The sequence below is a fragment of the Papio anubis genome, chromosome 18, assembly GCF_008728515.1.
Source record: "Papio anubis isolate 15944 chromosome 18, Panubis1.0, whole genome shotgun sequence".
NCBI classification, from domain to species: Eukaryota; Metazoa; Chordata; class Mammalia; order Primates; family Cercopithecidae; genus Papio; species Papio anubis.
The window spans coordinates 17,702,006-17,720,946 of NC_044993.1; the positions used below are offsets into that span (position 1 = coordinate 17,702,006).

At 44.1% G+C, this 18,941-nt stretch overlaps 1 long non-coding RNA gene across 6 annotated transcripts in view; it reads right to left on the minus strand.

Annotated features, from left to right (window-relative positions):
• Positions 1 to 2,276: 2,276 nt before the first annotated feature.
• Positions 2,277 to 18,941, minus strand: part of LOC108583549 — a 115,938-nt gene continuing 99,273 nt past the window's right edge. For all 6 annotated transcript variants that reach the window (XR_004179649.1, XR_002519404.2, XR_004179651.1 and 3 more), the window contains 2 exons: positions 15,452 to 15,539; positions 2,277 to 3,160 (listed from right to left, as the gene is read on the minus strand). This is a non-coding gene — a long non-coding RNA (uncharacterized LOC108583549). The remainder of the gene's footprint in view (positions 3,161 to 15,451; positions 15,540 to 18,941) is intronic.

Consider the following 18,941-nt stretch of genomic DNA (forward strand, 5'->3'; position numbering starts at 1 on the left):
AGGTTTAGTTTAACCCTTGGCTGCCTTTCTCCAGGGAGAAGCCAGCGGGCATATACACACTTAAATAGTAGTCTTCCTAAAAGGGCTGGGCGTCCCTGGGGCTCCATGGGCAGTGTCTGGGAGGAGTACAGAGAAAGCCACATGGAACTCTGTCATGGACAAGGTTATGACTTCCTCGAGAGAGCAGTCTGCCACGTTATGTCCCCGTCTGCCCTCCTCCTCCACTGGGGTCAGCCTTGGAATCCCCAGGGACCCCAGAATATTGACCCACCCAGTGAGAGCTCCCTCCACCCCTTCTTTGTGGCTGAGGGGAGAGTGCAGCTCTCTCCCTGCTGAGGATTGACTAAGATGAAGTGCAGAACCTCAGCGAGAAGCTGAAATTGGAGCCATGTGCCTCAGAGGGTCAAATGGAGACTCTGCTCTGCAGGTTTTTAGGGCCACTTCTGTCACTCTGCATCCAGTGCGATATCACATCTGCACACCGAACCACAGCAGCTGAGATTCCAACTTGTCCCCTCCCTGACAAAGTTGGCCACCCCATGGCACATGTTTTGTTTGGCGGCAACAGCTGAGTGAAAACGCAGCATTCCCTTCTTGTCGGCAGATAAATCATTCTTCGTTGGGGGCACCTTTTTGTTTTCTATCCCTGAAAGAGTCTGGGGGTGGCTTTTCTTTTCTTTTCGCCTTTTTCATAAATAAATATTTTAACTGGAAATTTCCAAGCGTATGACAGGCCTAGAATGTGAACTTGAATGTACTGTAATAGAAATCATCAGTTGCCATGGCGACGTGTTCCAAGAGCAGCTCGCACCGAGTCACGTGAGCGGAGAGTGCTCAGTAATACTAACACATCAGAGAGCGGGGCCACTTAACCTCAATCGCTTCCAGCTATTGTGCAGAATGCAATTGAATTTATTCCTAATTTCTGCCAGTGCTAAGGAACAAAATTTCCCTGCAGATTTTAATCTTACTCAGGCAGCCCCAGCCAGTGCTCTCAGACACTGTACAGCACCAATATTCAGCAGGGCTACTCACCCACTTTACAGCTCTATTTTCTTATTCTTATTTTAAATAATAGCTTCCTTCTCCCTGCTGGATCCCGCACATCTCCCTGCCCTGGGGAGAGTTGCCCTCCTCCTTTCCGAATGGCTGCACGGTTTCTCTGACTCCGTCTGCTAATGCAAGCAACATAGCTTTCATAATAATACCAATTAAAAAATGACAGGTCTCCACTTTTAGCAGTAGTTTTTTCTCCCCCCACCCCAAACCTGTGCTGAAATATAATTCCCACCAGTTTTGGGCTATACCTGGGGATGACACAATTAACAGCCCCATCATAATAAGGCAAGCCTGTGGATCAGTGAATGATGGAATCATAGTGTGTATTTTCAGTCCCTGTCACAGTCACATTCCCCCCACCCCCACCCACCCCAACCAGGAGAGCAACACAGACTACCAGGAGGTACGGCCGCCGATCACAGAACACTCATTTCAAGAGCTTATCAGCTCCTATGAAGGCTGATAAATCAGAACCTCTCATATGGACAGTCTCAAGTTAGCAGCGTCATCGATCTCCCCTGCACCTTTTAAGTTATTTGTCTTATTCACTTCCAAAGATGATATCAGAGATGCCAAATGAGGCTTTGTTTTCTGTGCTCTTGCGCTGCCTAGGGTGAGTGGCTGTGTTGTTGCAGGGAACTAGGAAGCATGCTTCCAGGGCTCAGCCCTTTGTTTCCAACCCAAGGTCACCTCTCCCCTGCCGGTTCAGGTGTTGTCAGCAGTCCGCCTGTGTTCTGAGGCAGGGGGCAGCATCTTCCGTGGCTGACAGCCTTTGCATGGCCCTAGCCTTCCATTGACCTCCCTGCTTTATGAATGCCATTTTTAAGAAGACGAAAGACCTGCTTGAAGAGCTAAATGAAGACAATGCAGAGCCCAGTTCTCAGAAAGTCCATGTTGAAGGTCATGCAAAAGGAACATTAAAAATGTGGCCGGGCGCAGTGGCTCACACCTGTAATCCAAGCATTTTGGGAGGCCGAGGCAGGCGGATCGCCTGAGGTCAGTAGTTCAAGACCAGCCTGGCTAACATGGTGAAACCCTGTCTCTACTAAAAAGACAAAAATTAGCTTGGCATGGTGGTGCACGCTTGTAGTCCCAGCTACTTGGGAGGCTGAGGCAGGAGAATCGCTTGAACCCAGGAGGTGGAGGTTGCAGTGAGCCAAGATCATGCCACTGTACTCCAGCCTGGGAGACAGAGCAAGACTCCATCTCAAAAAAAAAAAAAAAGGTAGGGAGATTATTGGAAAGCTCTTATCAGAGAAAAAAAAGGGGGGGGTATTTTCTGCAGTGACTTCCTTTAGCAGGTTGGTTCCTCTAGTGGGAGGGGGAAACGTAGTTGCAAATCACTTACTCAGCTAGTACCAAGCCATTGTTCTAATGCTGCACTGGAATAGGAAATGTGGAGAGAAGTCAAGAAGAGAGGGAATGGCAGCGTGGAATTAGGATGGGGCTGCTGGTGGTCAGAGCTGACTCTACATAGAGAGCTTGGTAACTGTGGAAATCTTCATGGAGCCTGGGAGTGAAAAGCAGCCTGAGAGGAAATGAAGGGAAGCGTTGTGGTGAATTTTATGTCAGCAGTTTGAGTGTGACATCGGGATCTGGAGGGAGAAAACTACACAGCAAGCTGTGGGTAGCACACAAGGCTCTGTGCCCGCCCTGCTGGGATGGAGCCTCTGAGCAGCCTTTGCCAAACAGGCTCAATCTACTGTCACCTGTCCACAGAGCAGGGGAGCAGGGTGACTTCAGGTAGAGCCAGCCCTCTGACTCCTATCAGGGACTTCAACCCAGCGCAAGCTCCCTCTGGCTAGGATGGGCGAAGCACTGTCCTTTAACTGGCAGAGTAAACTGTCCAGCTGTTCAGGAAACAGAGTATATTTTCTAATCGAAATTGGTTTGATTTATGCTGGAGCAGAATTTCCACATTTACTAGTCTAAAATACTTGCTGATCCTCTTACCAGAGCTGTTTAGGCCATTAGTGCCCTGGAAGGTTCTGGGAGGACATCTAATCTGCAGTGAAGCAACGGCCCTGTAGACAGAGTGGCCTTCTGGAACATTTCCACACACAGAGGTACATTTCTGGAGACCACTGAGCCTCATGGCCTCCTACAGAGGAAAGACAGTGAGAGAATGTCAGGAAAAAGCAGGAGCATTTTATTCCTGATGAATTTCATTAAAGGGAAGGACAATCTGTGCTATTATGCTAATATCTGCAATAGCAATTTTATTATGTTCGTTAATCTACAGTCAAGGAATAACATTATTACAATTCTTACAGCTTTTCAAAGTACTTTCATAACTATTACCTTATTTCAACTGCATGGCAACCCTGTGATGTAGGTAGGTGCATTTTAAAGATGAGAAAATTTGGATCTAGAAAGGTCGGGGCTAGAATAGAATCACACAGAGTAAGGACAAGATCTAGATCTTAGGACCCCTGGTCCAGTGCTGCCAGGGGAGAAAGGGAGTTGCTTGCTGTGTATGCTGCTGGTGACATCCACAGAGACTGGCCGTGGGGGGTCCCTGAGTGCTTTAGCCTGGTTATGGCTCTCTGCCTGGACAATTGTCCACTTAGCATTTCCCCATTTATTGTTTCACAGCCTGATTAGTTCCTCGTCCCCACCCCACCTATGGGACAGATTTGCAGAGCTCTCAAGACTGGTGCAGATGCATAATGTGTGACCACACCATTGCTTTCCCAGTTCTTCCCCCCTCCCCCAACAATGCTTTAACACTGACCTGGAGGGGTCCGATGGGAAAGCTAAAATTTGGTTCTATGTCCTTGGTTCTCAGGCTTTCCTTTGAGAGGGTGATGAGATACTAATTTGAGTTCATAATTTTATGCTGAACAATTATCCTCAGAATAATGCATTTTTGATTTAAATTTCAATTGGAGTTTGAAAGGTGCAAAAGTTACAGGAACTATGTCCACATTTTCATTATATATTCTCCTCATTCCCAACAGTTATTACATCTCCAATACTTCCCACATTACATCTTGTTTTCAATTCAGTTAAAATCCTGTATGCCTCTTCTGAATATCATAGGTAGAAACAAACAGAGATGCTCAGAGTAATTGTCTAGAATACGATGGGGAACACTTTCCCAGGTTACAGAAGGGCCTGGCTCCAAAACAAATAACACAGAACTCCAGCAAAGCTGCCAATCCCAATCCTTTAACACTGAAGTAGCTCAAGGCACTGCAGTGCATTTCCCGCTTATATTCAACCACAACATTTACCTTTCCCTCTGGGCCCATTTCCATCCCAGAAAAGGGCTAATATTGATTAATTACCCACTATATGGTTAAACACCTTTCTTTATATACATTATCTTGATTCATTAAAAAATACTTTCAAAGCCCATTATTTAAGTCAGATATAAATGAAAAGATCAGATATATTGAAAGCAACAAATTCCACGAGGCATTCACCAAGACCACTTCCTCCTCCAGGAAGGCCTCCCAGATCCTTCTCATTTTCCTCCACCAAACTGAAGTAACTGTCCTATCCTGGAATTTTCACATTACTTTATTTCACTTGCTACTTTGTACTAGAGTTATTTATTCATGTCCTACCATATTAGAGAGAAATTACTTTCATTCATCTCCCTGTGGACACCATGACTAGCACGGTTCATTGTATATCTTGTACACAAAAGGTGCTGAGTAGAGACCCTTGCATGAATGAATCAGTGAGTGAATTACTCGACTTGGGACTGGAGCTGGATCTTAAAGGGCAGTTCGGTTTAGACACTCCTCAGTGTCCAAAGAACTGCGAGAATCAGCAGGGTTGATTCACTTCTCAATCACAATAGACTATAGATTAGTCACTATGACCTATAAGTCATTCTGGCTGGCATCCTTCATGGACTCCTCACTGATGTATTTCTTTTTTAAATTTTATTTTATTTTTAGAGATGGGGTCTTGCTCTGTTGCCCAGGCTGGTCTTGAACTCCTGGGCTCAAGCCATACTTCCTCCTTCGCCTCCCAAAGTGCTGGGATTACAGGCATGAACCACTGTGCCTGGCCCTGACGTTTTTCTCTAACCATACTAAGAATTGAACAATTTTCCTCCCTAGGTCCCACCCCGACACTGGTTAGACTCGTTCGCGTGTAGTGTGGTCTCTGCTGACATCAACACTTTATTGGGATAGGAAGTTGGCACTTTATTGCAGAGATCCCATTATTGCCCTGTAGGAGGCTGTCACTTCCCCAAACTGCACTAGCTCTGGTGCCAATCTCTTGCTCACGCATCCTCCTCCTGACTGCTGGGAGCACATAGGCATGCTGCATGTCACCTGCTCCTCGGGCTTTTGACAATCTCCTTCCTTTGTTTCCAAATCCTAAGCAAATTGCTTGGTTGACAATCAAAGCCTACTAACATCAAACAGCTGCTATAGACAGGTGTGTTCTACAGTTACCTGCTGTTTGCTTTCCTCAGCAGGGACTGGTATGACAAACAAAACCAAGAGCTGGGTGCCGACGTTCAGTCACTCCTGAAAGCTCAAGCTAGTGTCTGTTTCTTTGGCTTCCCTGGTATTTTTCAGACTTGGAAATTCACCCCACCCGTGGCCTCCCTCAGTCCTTACAGTGTGTGGCTGTCTAGGGTGTTGTAAAACCTGCTGATTCTTGCAGTTCTTTGCGAAAAGCTAGGAAGCACAGCGGCTGCATTGAAACAAAGAGGTTGCCCAGTTCTGGAACCTTGGGTTTCTAAATGGCACCCAGTCTCCTTCAAATATTTTCCACACTTTTCTTTCTTGTTAATGCATTTATATGAGTGTTGTCTCCTGATTTTTGCTTTTAGCAGAAAACATTTCAGGTTCTCACCTTTGAAAGTTGCTCTAATCACCCTGGAGTATGACTGGTCACTTAATCCCCCACCACTGGTACGTAGGAGGGTGTGACAGGTTGGAGGTGAAATGGATTTCCACTTTTCCAATGTTCCTTCCCATACTTTGGAGTCTGGAAAACCAGCAACCATTGTTTTCCACATTCTTTTCTATTTTTCAGATGCGTTTCTCCCTGGGGCTCTGGATGTGATTTAAGTTCTGCCAGTCAGGTGTGCCCGGATGAAATGTGGAAGGGGAAGTGAGTCAGAGCTCGTGTTTTTGGGGCTGCTGCTTCTCTGGCCGCACCATCACGATTGTGTTAGGGTTTTCTGTGGCAAGTACGGATGGTGGCCACTTTCTAATTATACCACTTCCTGATCTTGGTGGCTTCCTGATCACCACCGAGGCAGCAGTTTCCTCGGTGCCCTGGTGTTCCAAGCCACTCCTGAAAGCTCAATCTAGCGTCTATTTCTTCAGCTCTCCTGGTAATTTTTTTTTTTTTTTTCAGACGGAGTCTCGCTCTGTCGCCTAGGCTGGAGTGCAGTGGCCGGATCTCAGCTCACTGCAAGCTCCGCCTCCCGAGTTTATGCCATTCTCCTGCCTCAGCCTCCCGAGTAGCTGGGACTACAGGCGTCCACCACCTCCCCCGGCTAGTTTTTTGTATTTTTCAGTAGAGACGGGGTTTCACCGGGTTAGCCAGGATGGTCTCGATCTCCTGACCTCGTGATCCGCCCGTCTTGGCCTCCCAAAGTGCTGGGATTACAGGCTTGAGCCACCGCGCCCGGCCTCTCCTGGTAATTTTGTAAGTCATTTAATACCCCTCTTTCACTTGCTAAAGTGAATTCCCTACGACTTCCTTATGACTGACCCTTAATCAAAACAGAGGGCAATTGGGCTAGGACATTAATCCCTCACTGCTGAGCAAGGTGCACTGAGGTAATCAGTCAGTCAGCAGGGGTCCTACCTCAGCCTCAGGCTGGATGTTTCCGGGAGGAGGGCCACCATTCTGCCAGGGAGGACCCTGTCTGCCTCTGTGCCATGCTCATGTCCTTCCCGCTGCTTGGGATAGTTTTTCTTCCACTTCCATGTTTCTCCTTTGAAAGCTACTCCTTTTCCTGAGCTGGAAGCAGATTTTTCTTGTCTGAACTCTGTGAGCACTCAGCATACTTCTCTTATGATGAAATGATCACTTTCTTCTTGTGTTATTGTTACTTGTGCACATTTTTTTTTGTTTTGAGACAGGGTCTTGCTCTGTTGCCCAGGCTGGAGTGCAGTGGCAGGATCTTGGCTCACTGCAGCCTCAACATCCTGGGCTCAAGTGATTGTCTTGCCTCAGCCTTTTGAGTTGTGGGGAATACTTTTATTTTATTTTTAGAGATGGGGCGTGCACCAATACACCTTGCTAGTTTTTTTTGGTGAAGATAGGGTTTTACTATGTTGCCCAGGCTGGTCTGAAACTCCTGGGCTCAAGCAATCTGCCTGCTTTGGCCTCCCAAAGTGCTGGGATTACAGGCCTGAGCCACCACACCTGGCCATTGTGCATATTTCTTATCTCCTGAACCAAATGGTTAGTCCTTTAAGAGCAGGAGCACAGTCTGGATCATTTTGGCAGGTCCTGAGTATGTCAACACTGGTGTGCCTTATGTATACAGGTATACGATGACATTCCTGACACAAATGAATGAGTGGAGGAAAGCATGTACAGGTAGCTGTGCTCCCCACCTAGGACTTGATATATCATTTTTCATTTTCCTCCACGTGGATTTTGGCCTTTCAAAGACCTCATGCCAGTTTAAATGATGGCACTGGTGCCAATGATGGTGCTGCTACCACCCAACAAAACTTTCTGTGATGATGGAGATGTTCTATCTGTCCAGTGAGGTAGCCCCTAACCACAGGTGACTATTGAGCATTTGAAATGTGGCCAGTATGGCTGAGGAATGGAATTTTAACTTTTATTTAATTTTAATTAATTTAAATCCAAGCAGCCACTGAGGTTACTGGCTGCCATACTGGAGAGTGCGCCATCAAATCACATCCTAGCCTGGCGGGCACACAGTCCCTATGTACTAACTACTCATTCTGCCATGGACAGGATGACAGGCCAGGACACTCTGGATGCCATCTTCAGTGTGTCTAGGCTGTGACTCTGACTTTCTGGCCCAGGACCAGGGCCTTACAGTGCAGGAGAAAGACAGAGATGTGGAAGCTTCATGGGGAAGCTTTAAAAATGGATGAGCAGCTCTCAAATACTCTTTTCCCTAATTTCTAAAAGCGATCTGCCTGCTGCTTGCACTCCGAAGTGCTGATGTATTGGTGTGGTGCTGTGGCAGCATGAGGCAGCACATTGCTAGAAGGGTGGTTGGCCTTGTGTCGAGCAGCCTCCTGCTACCGATTGGCCCTGAATGGATAGCTCCTTTTGGAGAGCATAATGAGGACATTTGTCCTGCTCTGTGGCATCTCCTACAGCCACCACATGTGTGTGTCCAATTGCAGCTGGACAGCAAGAGTGCAAACAGCCCCTGTGAGCACCCTGGATTGCTGTGGGTAGGGTGACTTCAACACACCCCAGGCCTGGCCACTTTGCTAGCTCTCCATACACATACAAAAGGGTATGATGCCAGGACAGAACTAGGATAATGATGCCAAGACGGAGCATGGCACACACTTTTAGTGCACATATATGGTCACCTGGCTGCAGAGTGGCCTCCTTTCATGAGGTTCCTTCCTAGAGCACACATGCAGGGCCCTTTTGTTTATAGTCATCTCTTTCATAGAGTTCTTGGAGATCATCAACTACGCTTTGGTCCACTCTGCTGCGCACTCATATTCTTATCCACAGAATTCAGCACAGCCCATCACCCTTGATGCCCTTGGCATAACGTAAGCAGGTACATTCTAGAAGCATCAAGTGCTCTGAGGGCCTCTGTCTCTTCCTGTTCTACTGCTCTAGGGTCACTGTCTACGAAAGTAGAAGCTCCAAATACAACAAATACACACACAGAGCCAGAGAGAAACCTCACCGCTTTGTTTTGCTTCACTTAGGGCCCACTGAAAATGAATGAATGTCCTGACTAGATAATTGCTTGCTATTGGGAAATGGGCTGGGGGTTTGGGAAAGTGAGTGAGAGTGACTTGGGAAGGTCTGGCAGAGACAGGACAGAGGCAGAGGCATGAGTTAAATGTACAGTTAGATCTGGGCTCACATTCTGGCTGTGAGACTTGGGCAAGGTCTCTCTGAGTCTCTGTTTCATTTTATGGGTTGGTGAGAAGTTGAAATGAGATAATGTATGTGACAGTCCTATTTGTCACATAGGATGTTTGACAAATAGAACCAAAGGCACATTGTGGTCTGGAGCCTCTGTGACCTGCACCTCTTGACAGCTTTTGTAGGTGAGCCAAGATTTGGAGGAACACTGGGATGCTCACTCATGGCCATGACATCAGCATTCCAGGAAGGCAGCTCCACAGGTGAGTCAATTCTGATACAGCTGGTAGCTCACCATCAGGAGCAATGCGATAATAGCTGAAATGCATACGGCCTTTGTAATGTGCATTTACATTGATCTAACCACTTTCTGGGAAACTCACAACAGTCCATGGGTGTGATTATTGTTATTTCTATATTGCAGATGATGAAGCTAAGGCCCCAGGAGGTTAACTGACTTGCCCAAGGCCATATTGCTTGTATGTGGTATAGCTGGGATTCAAATCCAGGTAGTTTGGTTTGAGAGTCCACACTGTTAATCATCGCTTCCCATCACACGGCTTTTAGCTGAACTCAACATGGCAATGATGACAGTAGCTAAAAGTAACAATAGCAAAGGAGGCTAGGAAATGCTTACCTTCCTAAAAGCTTTATAGTGAACTTCATGTGAATCGTGTTTTCACCCAGAGTGCATGTGATCTCAAAATTTAAAAAATATGCCTGTAGAAAGGGGATTTTAAATTGGAAAAGATGAGTCCTTCCCATACTATATGTTTCACAGTTGGAAGGAATACAAGCTTTCTGAGGAAGGCAGCCCTGTGGCTCCAATGGCCTGGAGCTCCATTTTGTCTCGGTAGCTACCTTGGAATGGCAGGTCAGATGGTGGAGAGGCTTAGAGACTCAGTAAAGAAGTCTGGGCTTGGCCCTGAGTCACTGGAGATTTTCAAGTGGAGACAGATGGGATGAACGACTGTTCTGCTGCAATCAGGCTGACGGTGCAGAGTGCAGGTTGAAGGGAGATGGAAGACGGAGAGGCCAATGAGAAGGCTGCTGCATGTGAGGAGGAGGCTGGGCTAGGGTTGAAGAAGAGGGAATGAAAAGATGGGGATGCCCTCAGAAATAAAAGGAAAAGCCACAGGGCTTGTGATTAATTGGATCCTGGGGTGGGAGAAGCAGACATGGAGGTTTTCAGCCAGAAGCAAGAGACTTAAGAAGAAAAAGGAATGGTTTTGAGAGAAACAAGATTCAGACCCACTGAATTTTAGGAGAGACAGGGGAACTAAGTTGCAAGGCTAATAGGTAGTAGGAGATCTTGTGCTGGGACACAGAATAACTCAAGCTTGAGGTTTAGTAGAGAAATGGGAATTACGGCATTGAGAATTAGAGGAGTTTGTGAGAGGAGGGCTGAGAACTAAGAGGTAACTCCAGCATCAACAAGGTGAACATGGAGAGCCTCTCATAGAGCCTGGAAGGAAGACCACTGGTGACATTTAAGAGTACAGTCCAGGTTCTCCAGAGAAAAAGAACCAATAGGGTGTGAGTGTGTGTGTGTGTGTGCACGCGCACGCACGCATGCATGTGTGTGTGCATATTGATATACACACACATATACATATATAAAGAAATTTATAAGAAATTGGATCACATGAATATGAAGGCTAAGTCCCAAGATCTACAGTCAGCAAGAAGGAGACCCAGGAGAGCCAATGTGTAGTTCCAGTGAGAGTCCAAATGCCTGAGCATAGTACAAATTTCAGTCCAAAAGCTAGCGGAATTAAGACCCAAGAAGAGCCAATGTTTCAGTTCACATTCAAAGGTCAGAAAGAAGCAATGTCCCAGTTCAGACAGCCAGGCAGGAAAAGCTCCCTCTTGGCCTTTTTGGTCTGAATTTTTGGACTTCAACTGATAGGGTGAGGCCCACTCACATTAGGGAGGACAATCTGCTTTCCTCAGTCCACCAATTCAAATGTTAAACTCATCCACAAACACCCTCATACACACATCCAAGATAATGTGTGGCCAAATGTCTGGGCACCCTGTAGCCCAATCAAGCTGACACATAAAATTCACCACCACAGTGCCATGAAGTTAGCTGTTGAAGGCTAATGAAGAAATGTGTGGTAGGGAAAAGGATGCAGGAAGACACAGACCACACAATTGAGAATGTTGTCAGCCAAAAGAAGCAGAAAAGTCACAGACTAATCTGAATGGGCAGCAGGGTTACTCAACATTTCTTTACATGGTAAAAGAGACCTTCTGACTTGATGCTTTTATGCTAATCCATGTGGACATTTGTTCTGTCATTCCTCTTCCCCCAGGTTATTAAATTGAATATATAATTTTCCATTCTAATGATATTTTCCCAAAGGTAACTTTAAAGTAGTTTGCATTTTTGGCAGGCATGCCAACTGTTGGCAGAAGCAGGTGGCTCAGAAGGGCTCTGGGGCAAAGGAATAATCCAGTTCATAATCTAAAGTGTGCTGTGGATAAAGATGCATGCCTCTTAGAAAGATATCATCAAAGTTAATTTTTCTGTGCGATTCGTGGCTTTTCAACATTTGGTGCAGAACAATGGATGTTTCAGTGTGTTGACCACCTTAGTGTTTACTTAAAAGAAATACACGGAAATACACCTTTCAGGCATTGGTGCGAGATGGGTCAGAAAGAAGCCAGAGAACCTGCAGTTGTGTGAGCTGGAGCAGGTGGTGAGTTGGCTGAGGCACGGTGACATGTCCTTGCATTGGTCCCCATCTGATCAGTGCAATGATCACGATGGAGGGCTTGAGACTCTGCAGAATGTTAAGTGTAAAGAGTGATGAAATCCTTTTTGAGCTTGCAAACTGTTTTCTATAATCCTAGTTTCATGTTTCACCAGTGTGGCTCCCTTTCCTCCACACAACTCTGCTCTTAGACAGATCCCACATGGCCAGTGGGCCTGGGCACTCAGCCCTGGTGAGCCCTCTTCCTGGAAACCCCATATCTTCCATCACTTAAATCTCTTAAAGAAGAGCATACAAATAGCCCTCAAATAGCACTTGTGTCCAGAAAGTCACATGCATAGCATGCCTGTATCTCTACTCCAAGCATCCCAGGTAGGTTGGCTTTGCATGATTTGTAAGTTGCTGCCAAACATGCCCATTAGCTGTCATTTGTCACTGACTTCACTGTTTTCTTACTTTTATTTTAAAGAAGGTCATCTCTATATTTTCAGTTGAGACCCACTTATTAATTTACAAGGATACTGCACACATATTTTCAATTATATATTATTATCATATATAGTTATCTACGTATCATTTTGTATACAGATATCTGTATATATGATATTATCTATATATAATCCATGTATGTATTATCTGTATGTAATATATCTGTATATCATATTCTTAAATATGCATTGTCATCATAATATATGTAAAATACAATATATGGAGACATCTTCTCAATTTTTTCTAAAATATAATAACAAATTATGCTCAAATAATCTAACCAGAGCATTTGTTAAGCACCATGTGCTCAGTATTAGTTTAAGCCACATGGGATACAGAACAACTATAAGACATAATATTGACCCTCAGGTTGACCACACACAAGCTAGGAAACAAGACCCATACACGAGAAGTGACAATGAACTCTCCTGGCTAGTCGGCCATGGGAGGCACATGCAGAAGATGGAAAGGCAGCAGGGCCTGTCTTCCCTGTTCTTACCCTGCTTCAGCCTCTCTGGGAAGGTCACATCCTTCTATGACTGCAGCTGCTGCTGGGCCATTCCCCCGGCTCTCACTGGCTCTGGTCCTTCCATTGTTCCTTTCACCCCGTGGGTAGTAACAGCTTCCTGGTGTTGCTAGTCTCTGGGCAGCTTTCCTTGCTTGTTCTCACACCCCTGTCCATTCCTCTGTCAGTAGCACCTTCCTTAAATTCCATCCATCTGTACCATTAGGAGTGAATTCTGTTTCCTCCTGGGACTATGATGGATGCAGTGAAACTTATGAAGTTGCAGGTAGGGGGTTGCTTCACTTGTTGGTAAAGATTCAAATGTGTCAACCAGAACAAATACTTGTTTGATAAAGGAGAAAGGAGTTGGCCTTCCCCAGCAGGAGAGGAGGAGGAGCTTTGAAAGCAGACAGATGACTTGTAGAGAGCAAAAGCAAGGGCTTGAAGTGAACAAGTTGGCGTTTTGGTGTAGACAAGTCTGATCTGTACAGCTAATTTTTAGACTTTAAAAAGTTAAATGAATCCTTCCTGGAGGCTTGTGCTTCCTGTCCTGTCACTTGTTTGAAGAGAGAGCTACATCAAAGCCCCAGGCACCAGAATTCCTGAGAACCCAAACTTCACAGCCCTGCTGGGGGACACCTCAGATCCTCAATTAGGAGGATGAGTGCAGGTGAGCAAGGATCCCCCTCCTGCTTTAATTACTCCTGGCATAATATTCTTTTTCAAGCTTTGCTAATTGAAATTAAACAGCTGCCACATTTGGACAGGGACAAAAAAGAATCAATTTTTCAGCTTTCTCTGATTTAATAGAGACTGACAGGCTGTGAGGAAACCAGGGGCGATTTCACTCCCTTGGCTACTGGGTCACCAGTGGTTGACTCAAAGCAAAATAGAGTGTTGAGGAGGTGAAGTCTTCCCTAGTACAGTAAGAGTGACGCTTGCCAGGGGTTCGTTCTCGGGGCAAATGACACGTTAAGTTAGTCTCATGGCCACCTTTACTAAAATGATCCAGTAGCCGACTCTTCTGTAGCCCAAGATTACCAAGATCTACCATACGCCAGAAGGGGCTAGAAATAGTCCCCTGCCAAGCGGATTCTTTGCTAGGTAAGTTCTTTAACAGTTGGTGAAGGGTGGTAAGGGATGGTTTTATCACCTTAGAGGACAGATTAGTAAAGGGAAGCTGAAGGAAAAGAGATTCTTTTGCACTTAAGGGTGTGCTAGGTGCTTTCAGAGAAGTTGTCTTCTTCAAGCCCTATAGCAACATAGGGACTTAGGTCTTATGAAACAAAGTAGACTTGGAGCTTGGGGCTTAAGTCTGTGTGTGGTGAGTGTGATATGGTTGAAGGGCTTGGATAAAAATCAGTGACCAGAACAGCTGGCCTTCCTCCCACCTCCCAGTCTCAATGCACAGAACACCAGAGGCAAGGCATCTGTCCTCAGGCAGAAAACCAGAAGTTTCTTCTCTGAATAAACTAGATGGCCCTAGGGACTAAACTTTCCCATACAAACATTCTCTACTTCATAACCTTAAAGTGAAGCCTGTTAGTTGGCAAGCCCTGCTCCCACTCCCAAAGAAAATGCCCCCTGTTTAGAATGTCACATTTAAATATAGTGACAGGCAAGGATTTTTGAGGGAAGCTTCTGAATGAAAGGAAACAAAAATAGACAAACAGAAAGAGAAATAATGTGGGAAATAGAAAATAAACTTAAAAAAGAAAAAAAAAACCCTTCTAATTCAAATCTTTAGAGAGATTTGAGAAGATGTTATGCAAAGGGAACAATTGTAGAATAAGAAAGAATTCTTAGAATTTAAAAACAGAATTTCTAGGGCCCGGCGTAGTGGCTCATGCCTGTAATCCCAGCAATTTGGCAGGCTGAGGTGGTTAGATTGCTTGAGCTCAGGAGTTCAAGAACAGTGTAGGCAATGTGGTGAAATCCTGTTTCTACAAAAAATACAAAAAACTTAGCTGGGCATGGTGGTGTGCACCTGTAGTCCCAACTACTAGAGAGGATGAAGTGGGAGGATTGCTTGAGCCTGGGAGGCAGAGGTTGCAGTGAGCTGAGATCCTGCCACTGCACTTCAGTCTGGGCAAGATAGTGAGACCTTGTATCCAAAAAAAATTTTCTAAAATAAAAAACAGTGGTAAAATAGTTGGAAGGTAACATCAAGAAAATCTCCCAGAAATTATAGCAAGATGTAATAGAAAACAGGAAGCAAGTGAGAGAGCAGGATGGAAGCCAGAGCCTTTTTAAACCCTCATATTGGAAGGAACACCCCATCACTTTAATCATATTTTATTTATTAGAAGCAAGTCACTAGGTCCAGCTCAAGAGGGGATTATTGAAGAAAGGACTACAGGGAGCCTGAGAACACTAGAAGTCTCTTTAGAAGATGCCTAGCACACCCTCAAGAAAATCTCCCAGAAATTATAGCAAGATGTAATAGAAAATAGGAGAGAACAGGTAAGATATATAGAGGATAAACCTATCTAGAAGAGGTTGGCAATGAATGGTCCATGTGCCAAATCCAGCCTGTGGCCTGTTTTTATATGTTCTTTAAGCTGTGAGCGCTTTTAAAATTTGTAATGGGTTGTATTAAAAAAAAAAAAAAGAAAGATGACGTGATAGACCACATGTGACTCACCAAACCTAAAACGTTTACCGTCCGGCCCGTTACCAAAAAACTTGCTTACTCCTGTTCTAGCAGGTCCGACATCCAACTCATAGGAATTCTATAAAAAGAGAAGAGAAGAGAAGAGATAAATTTCCTGAACACAGGAAATTATCAAAGAAAATATACAAGAACAATTCCCAAAATGTAAGGACATGAATCTCAGGCTGAAAAGGTGAACGGGGTATCCAGCGCAATAAATGAAGACTGAACCTTAAACCGATAATATCACTGTAAAATTTCAGAATATCTGGGTTAAAGAAAAGATCCTGAAAGTTTCCAGGGGGGATAAAAACTGGTCACTTACAGAGGAATGAAAAATCAGACATCTTAATAGTTGCATTTGATGCTGGAAGAAAATGGAGCAACACCTTACAAATTCTGATGGAAAGTAATTTTTGGCCTCGAATTTTATATCTATCCAAATGTTAGGGAATATAAATATAAAGGCATTTCAGACACAGAAAGACTTAGAACACTTATCTTCACAGTATCTTTAATTGACAGCACTTGCTACAGATGTGCTCTCCTAAAATGAGAGAGAGTAAACCACGAAAGGAGACCATGGGTTCCAGGAAACAGACATCAGCCTAAGAAAGTGGTGAAGGAACTCTCACTGGAGATTAACTGGTCCAGATTAGAGCAAGAGCCCCGGGGGGTGGGGAAAAGCTGTGCTAGGCATCTTCTAAAGAGACTTCTAGTCATCTCAGACTCCCTGCAGTCCTTTCTTCTATAATCCCCTCCTCTTGAGCTGGACCTAGTGACTTGCTCTAATTCATAGAATATGATAAAAGTGATAGGGTGTTCCTTCCAATATGAGGGTTTAAAAAGACTCTGGCTTCCATCTTGCTTTCTCACTTGCTTGCTCTGATGAAGCCAGCGGCCAGGTTGTGAGCTGCCCTGTGGAGAGGCCCATGTGACAAGAAACCAAGGGAGGGCCCTGGCCAAAGCCTGTGAGGAAATAATCCTGCCAACAATCACTGGAGTGGGCTTGGAAATAGATCTTCTCCTGGTTGAACCTTGAGAGGACTACAGTCCTGGCTGACACCTTAATCGCATCCTTGTGAGACATCCTGAATTAGAGGACCCCGCTAATCCAAGTCTGATTCTTTTCCCACAGAAATTGTGAGATAATAAATGCTCATTGTTTTAAGTTGCAAAGTTTTGAGGACAATTTGCCACACAGTGAAAGATAACTAATACAAAAAAAGCTGAGCGAAAACTGATATGATGGAGTATTTTGGGGAAGAGATCAAGGATTAGTAGGTAGCAAATTTTACCCATAAACAGCAAATAGAAACTTACAGAAAATTCCAAAGTTGCACTGGAAAGAAAATGCAATCATAGTTCACTATTTGGCTCCATAGTGAACAGTATTAACATAATCATTATGTTATAAATATTGAGTATATAACCAAAACAAGGAGTGATAAGTGGAATAAGATAACTATGTTCTCATTTATCATAATACGCAGTCACTGAATAATTTCTAACATTGAAAAAAAATGACCAGTTTAAATACATTGTGTTAAGTGTGGAGGTAACTATCAGAAGAAACAGCTAAAAGAGTTGAAAGTGGTTGTCCTTGTGGAGCAGAACTAGGACAGTACATGGGGGACAGGTAGAAAGGAGTCTCTTGTTTTTCATTATAAGTTGTTTTTTTTTTTTTTTTGAGATGGAGTCTCGCTTTGTCTCCCAGGCTGGAGTACAGTGATGAAATCCCTGCTCACTGCAAGCTCTGCCTCCTGGGTTCATGCCATTCTCCTGCCTCAGCCTCCAGAGTAGCTGGGACCACAGGCACCCGCCACCACGCCTGGCTAATTTTTGGTATTTTTAGTACAGACAGGGTTTCACTGTGTTAGCGAGGATGGTCTCGATCCCCTGACCTCGTGATCTGCCCGCCTCAGCCTCCCAAAGTGCTGGGATTACAGGCATGAGCCACCACGCCCGGCCCATTATAAGTTTTTGATACTATTTGAATACCTAATTTTGCATATATTACTTTGATGTCAACTTGACCATCTAGACTGATATGCAAACACAAAGAAATGCAAAAATAAATATAAATTTAAATATTACATAGGCAAAATTTAAATCAAGAAAATTAACATTCTAGGAGTCAGAAATAAAGATAGTTCATAGCACATGATGTCATATGGCTCACGGAAGTAACCAGAAACCATATGTGCCTTAAGGCCTGGGATTTGATCCATCTGGGGATAGGTGCTGAGAGGAACCTAGAAGGAGTCTCTCTGCAAACAGTGAAAAGATGTTGCAGTCAGAAGAAGTCTGTCAGCTTCAGGATGCAGCACTGATGGTCTGCCTGTTCCAGGCACAGGGTAGAAGGAATGATGAGAAATTAGTATTCCTAATTTATGTGGGGCCAAATTCTATTACTAATCACGCTCTATGGAAATTCAGAGTCTAGAAACTGTCATAAAAATTGATCTGGAATGTTTGAATCCTGTAGAGTTCCCAGCATAATGATGGAAATGCATAATAAAGACACATTCACAATACAGAGCATGTGTAGGACCCCACAAAAGATAATTTCCAGCAAAATAGGCTAATTGACAATGTGACAAAACACAGGAATAAATCCAACATTATAAGAGATGGCAGCAGGTACATCAAAAGGGAGAAATCATATCAAAGACCTCATGGAAATTAGAGGAATATAAAAGGGACTTTAGCAATGTATCTAAAAGGTTCAAAAATATAATGAAAGGAATGAAAAACTTAAGGTAAGATTAGGGCACCATAAAAAAGAAAGTCCCAACATACATTGAAAAAAATATATAAATTCCAGAAATAAAAATCAGTCCTGAGATATACCTTCAGTGGTGGGTGAAAGAGATTAGACATGGCTGAAGTGAGAATGAGCAAACTGGAAGAGAGACCAAAGGAAATAATAAAAAATACTATACAGTGAGGTAAATGTACAATGTGAAAGAGAAGTAATGAGAAATCCCAGAATGTAACCCGCCAATATATGTCTAATAGAAATTCCAGAGAAAGAAAAACAAGATTGGAGAAGAACCAATATTTGAGAAAACAGAAGTTCCAAAATTGAAGGAGGACATGAGCCCTTAAATTTAAGAAGCATACAGAGTCCCAAACATGACAAAATAAAGAGAAATAAATCCAGACCTAGACACAGTGTAGTGAAGCAGAGAAAGGTAAGGTAATACATGCTTCCAGAGAGAGACAGAGAGAGAGAGAGAGAGAGAGAGAGAGAGAGAGAGAGGAACAAGATTGTCTACAAAAGAAAAGTCATTAGTCTGACAGCTAACTTTTGTCAGGATAATCGTATCAGAAGATAACAGAACAACCTTCAAAATTCTTAGGGAAAATAATTGACAACCTTGAATTTTATACCCAACTAAATTATAATTCAAAAGTGAGGTTGTATAAGACATTTCCAGACATATAAAGATGAAGTTTACTTGTCTTAGACCCTTGC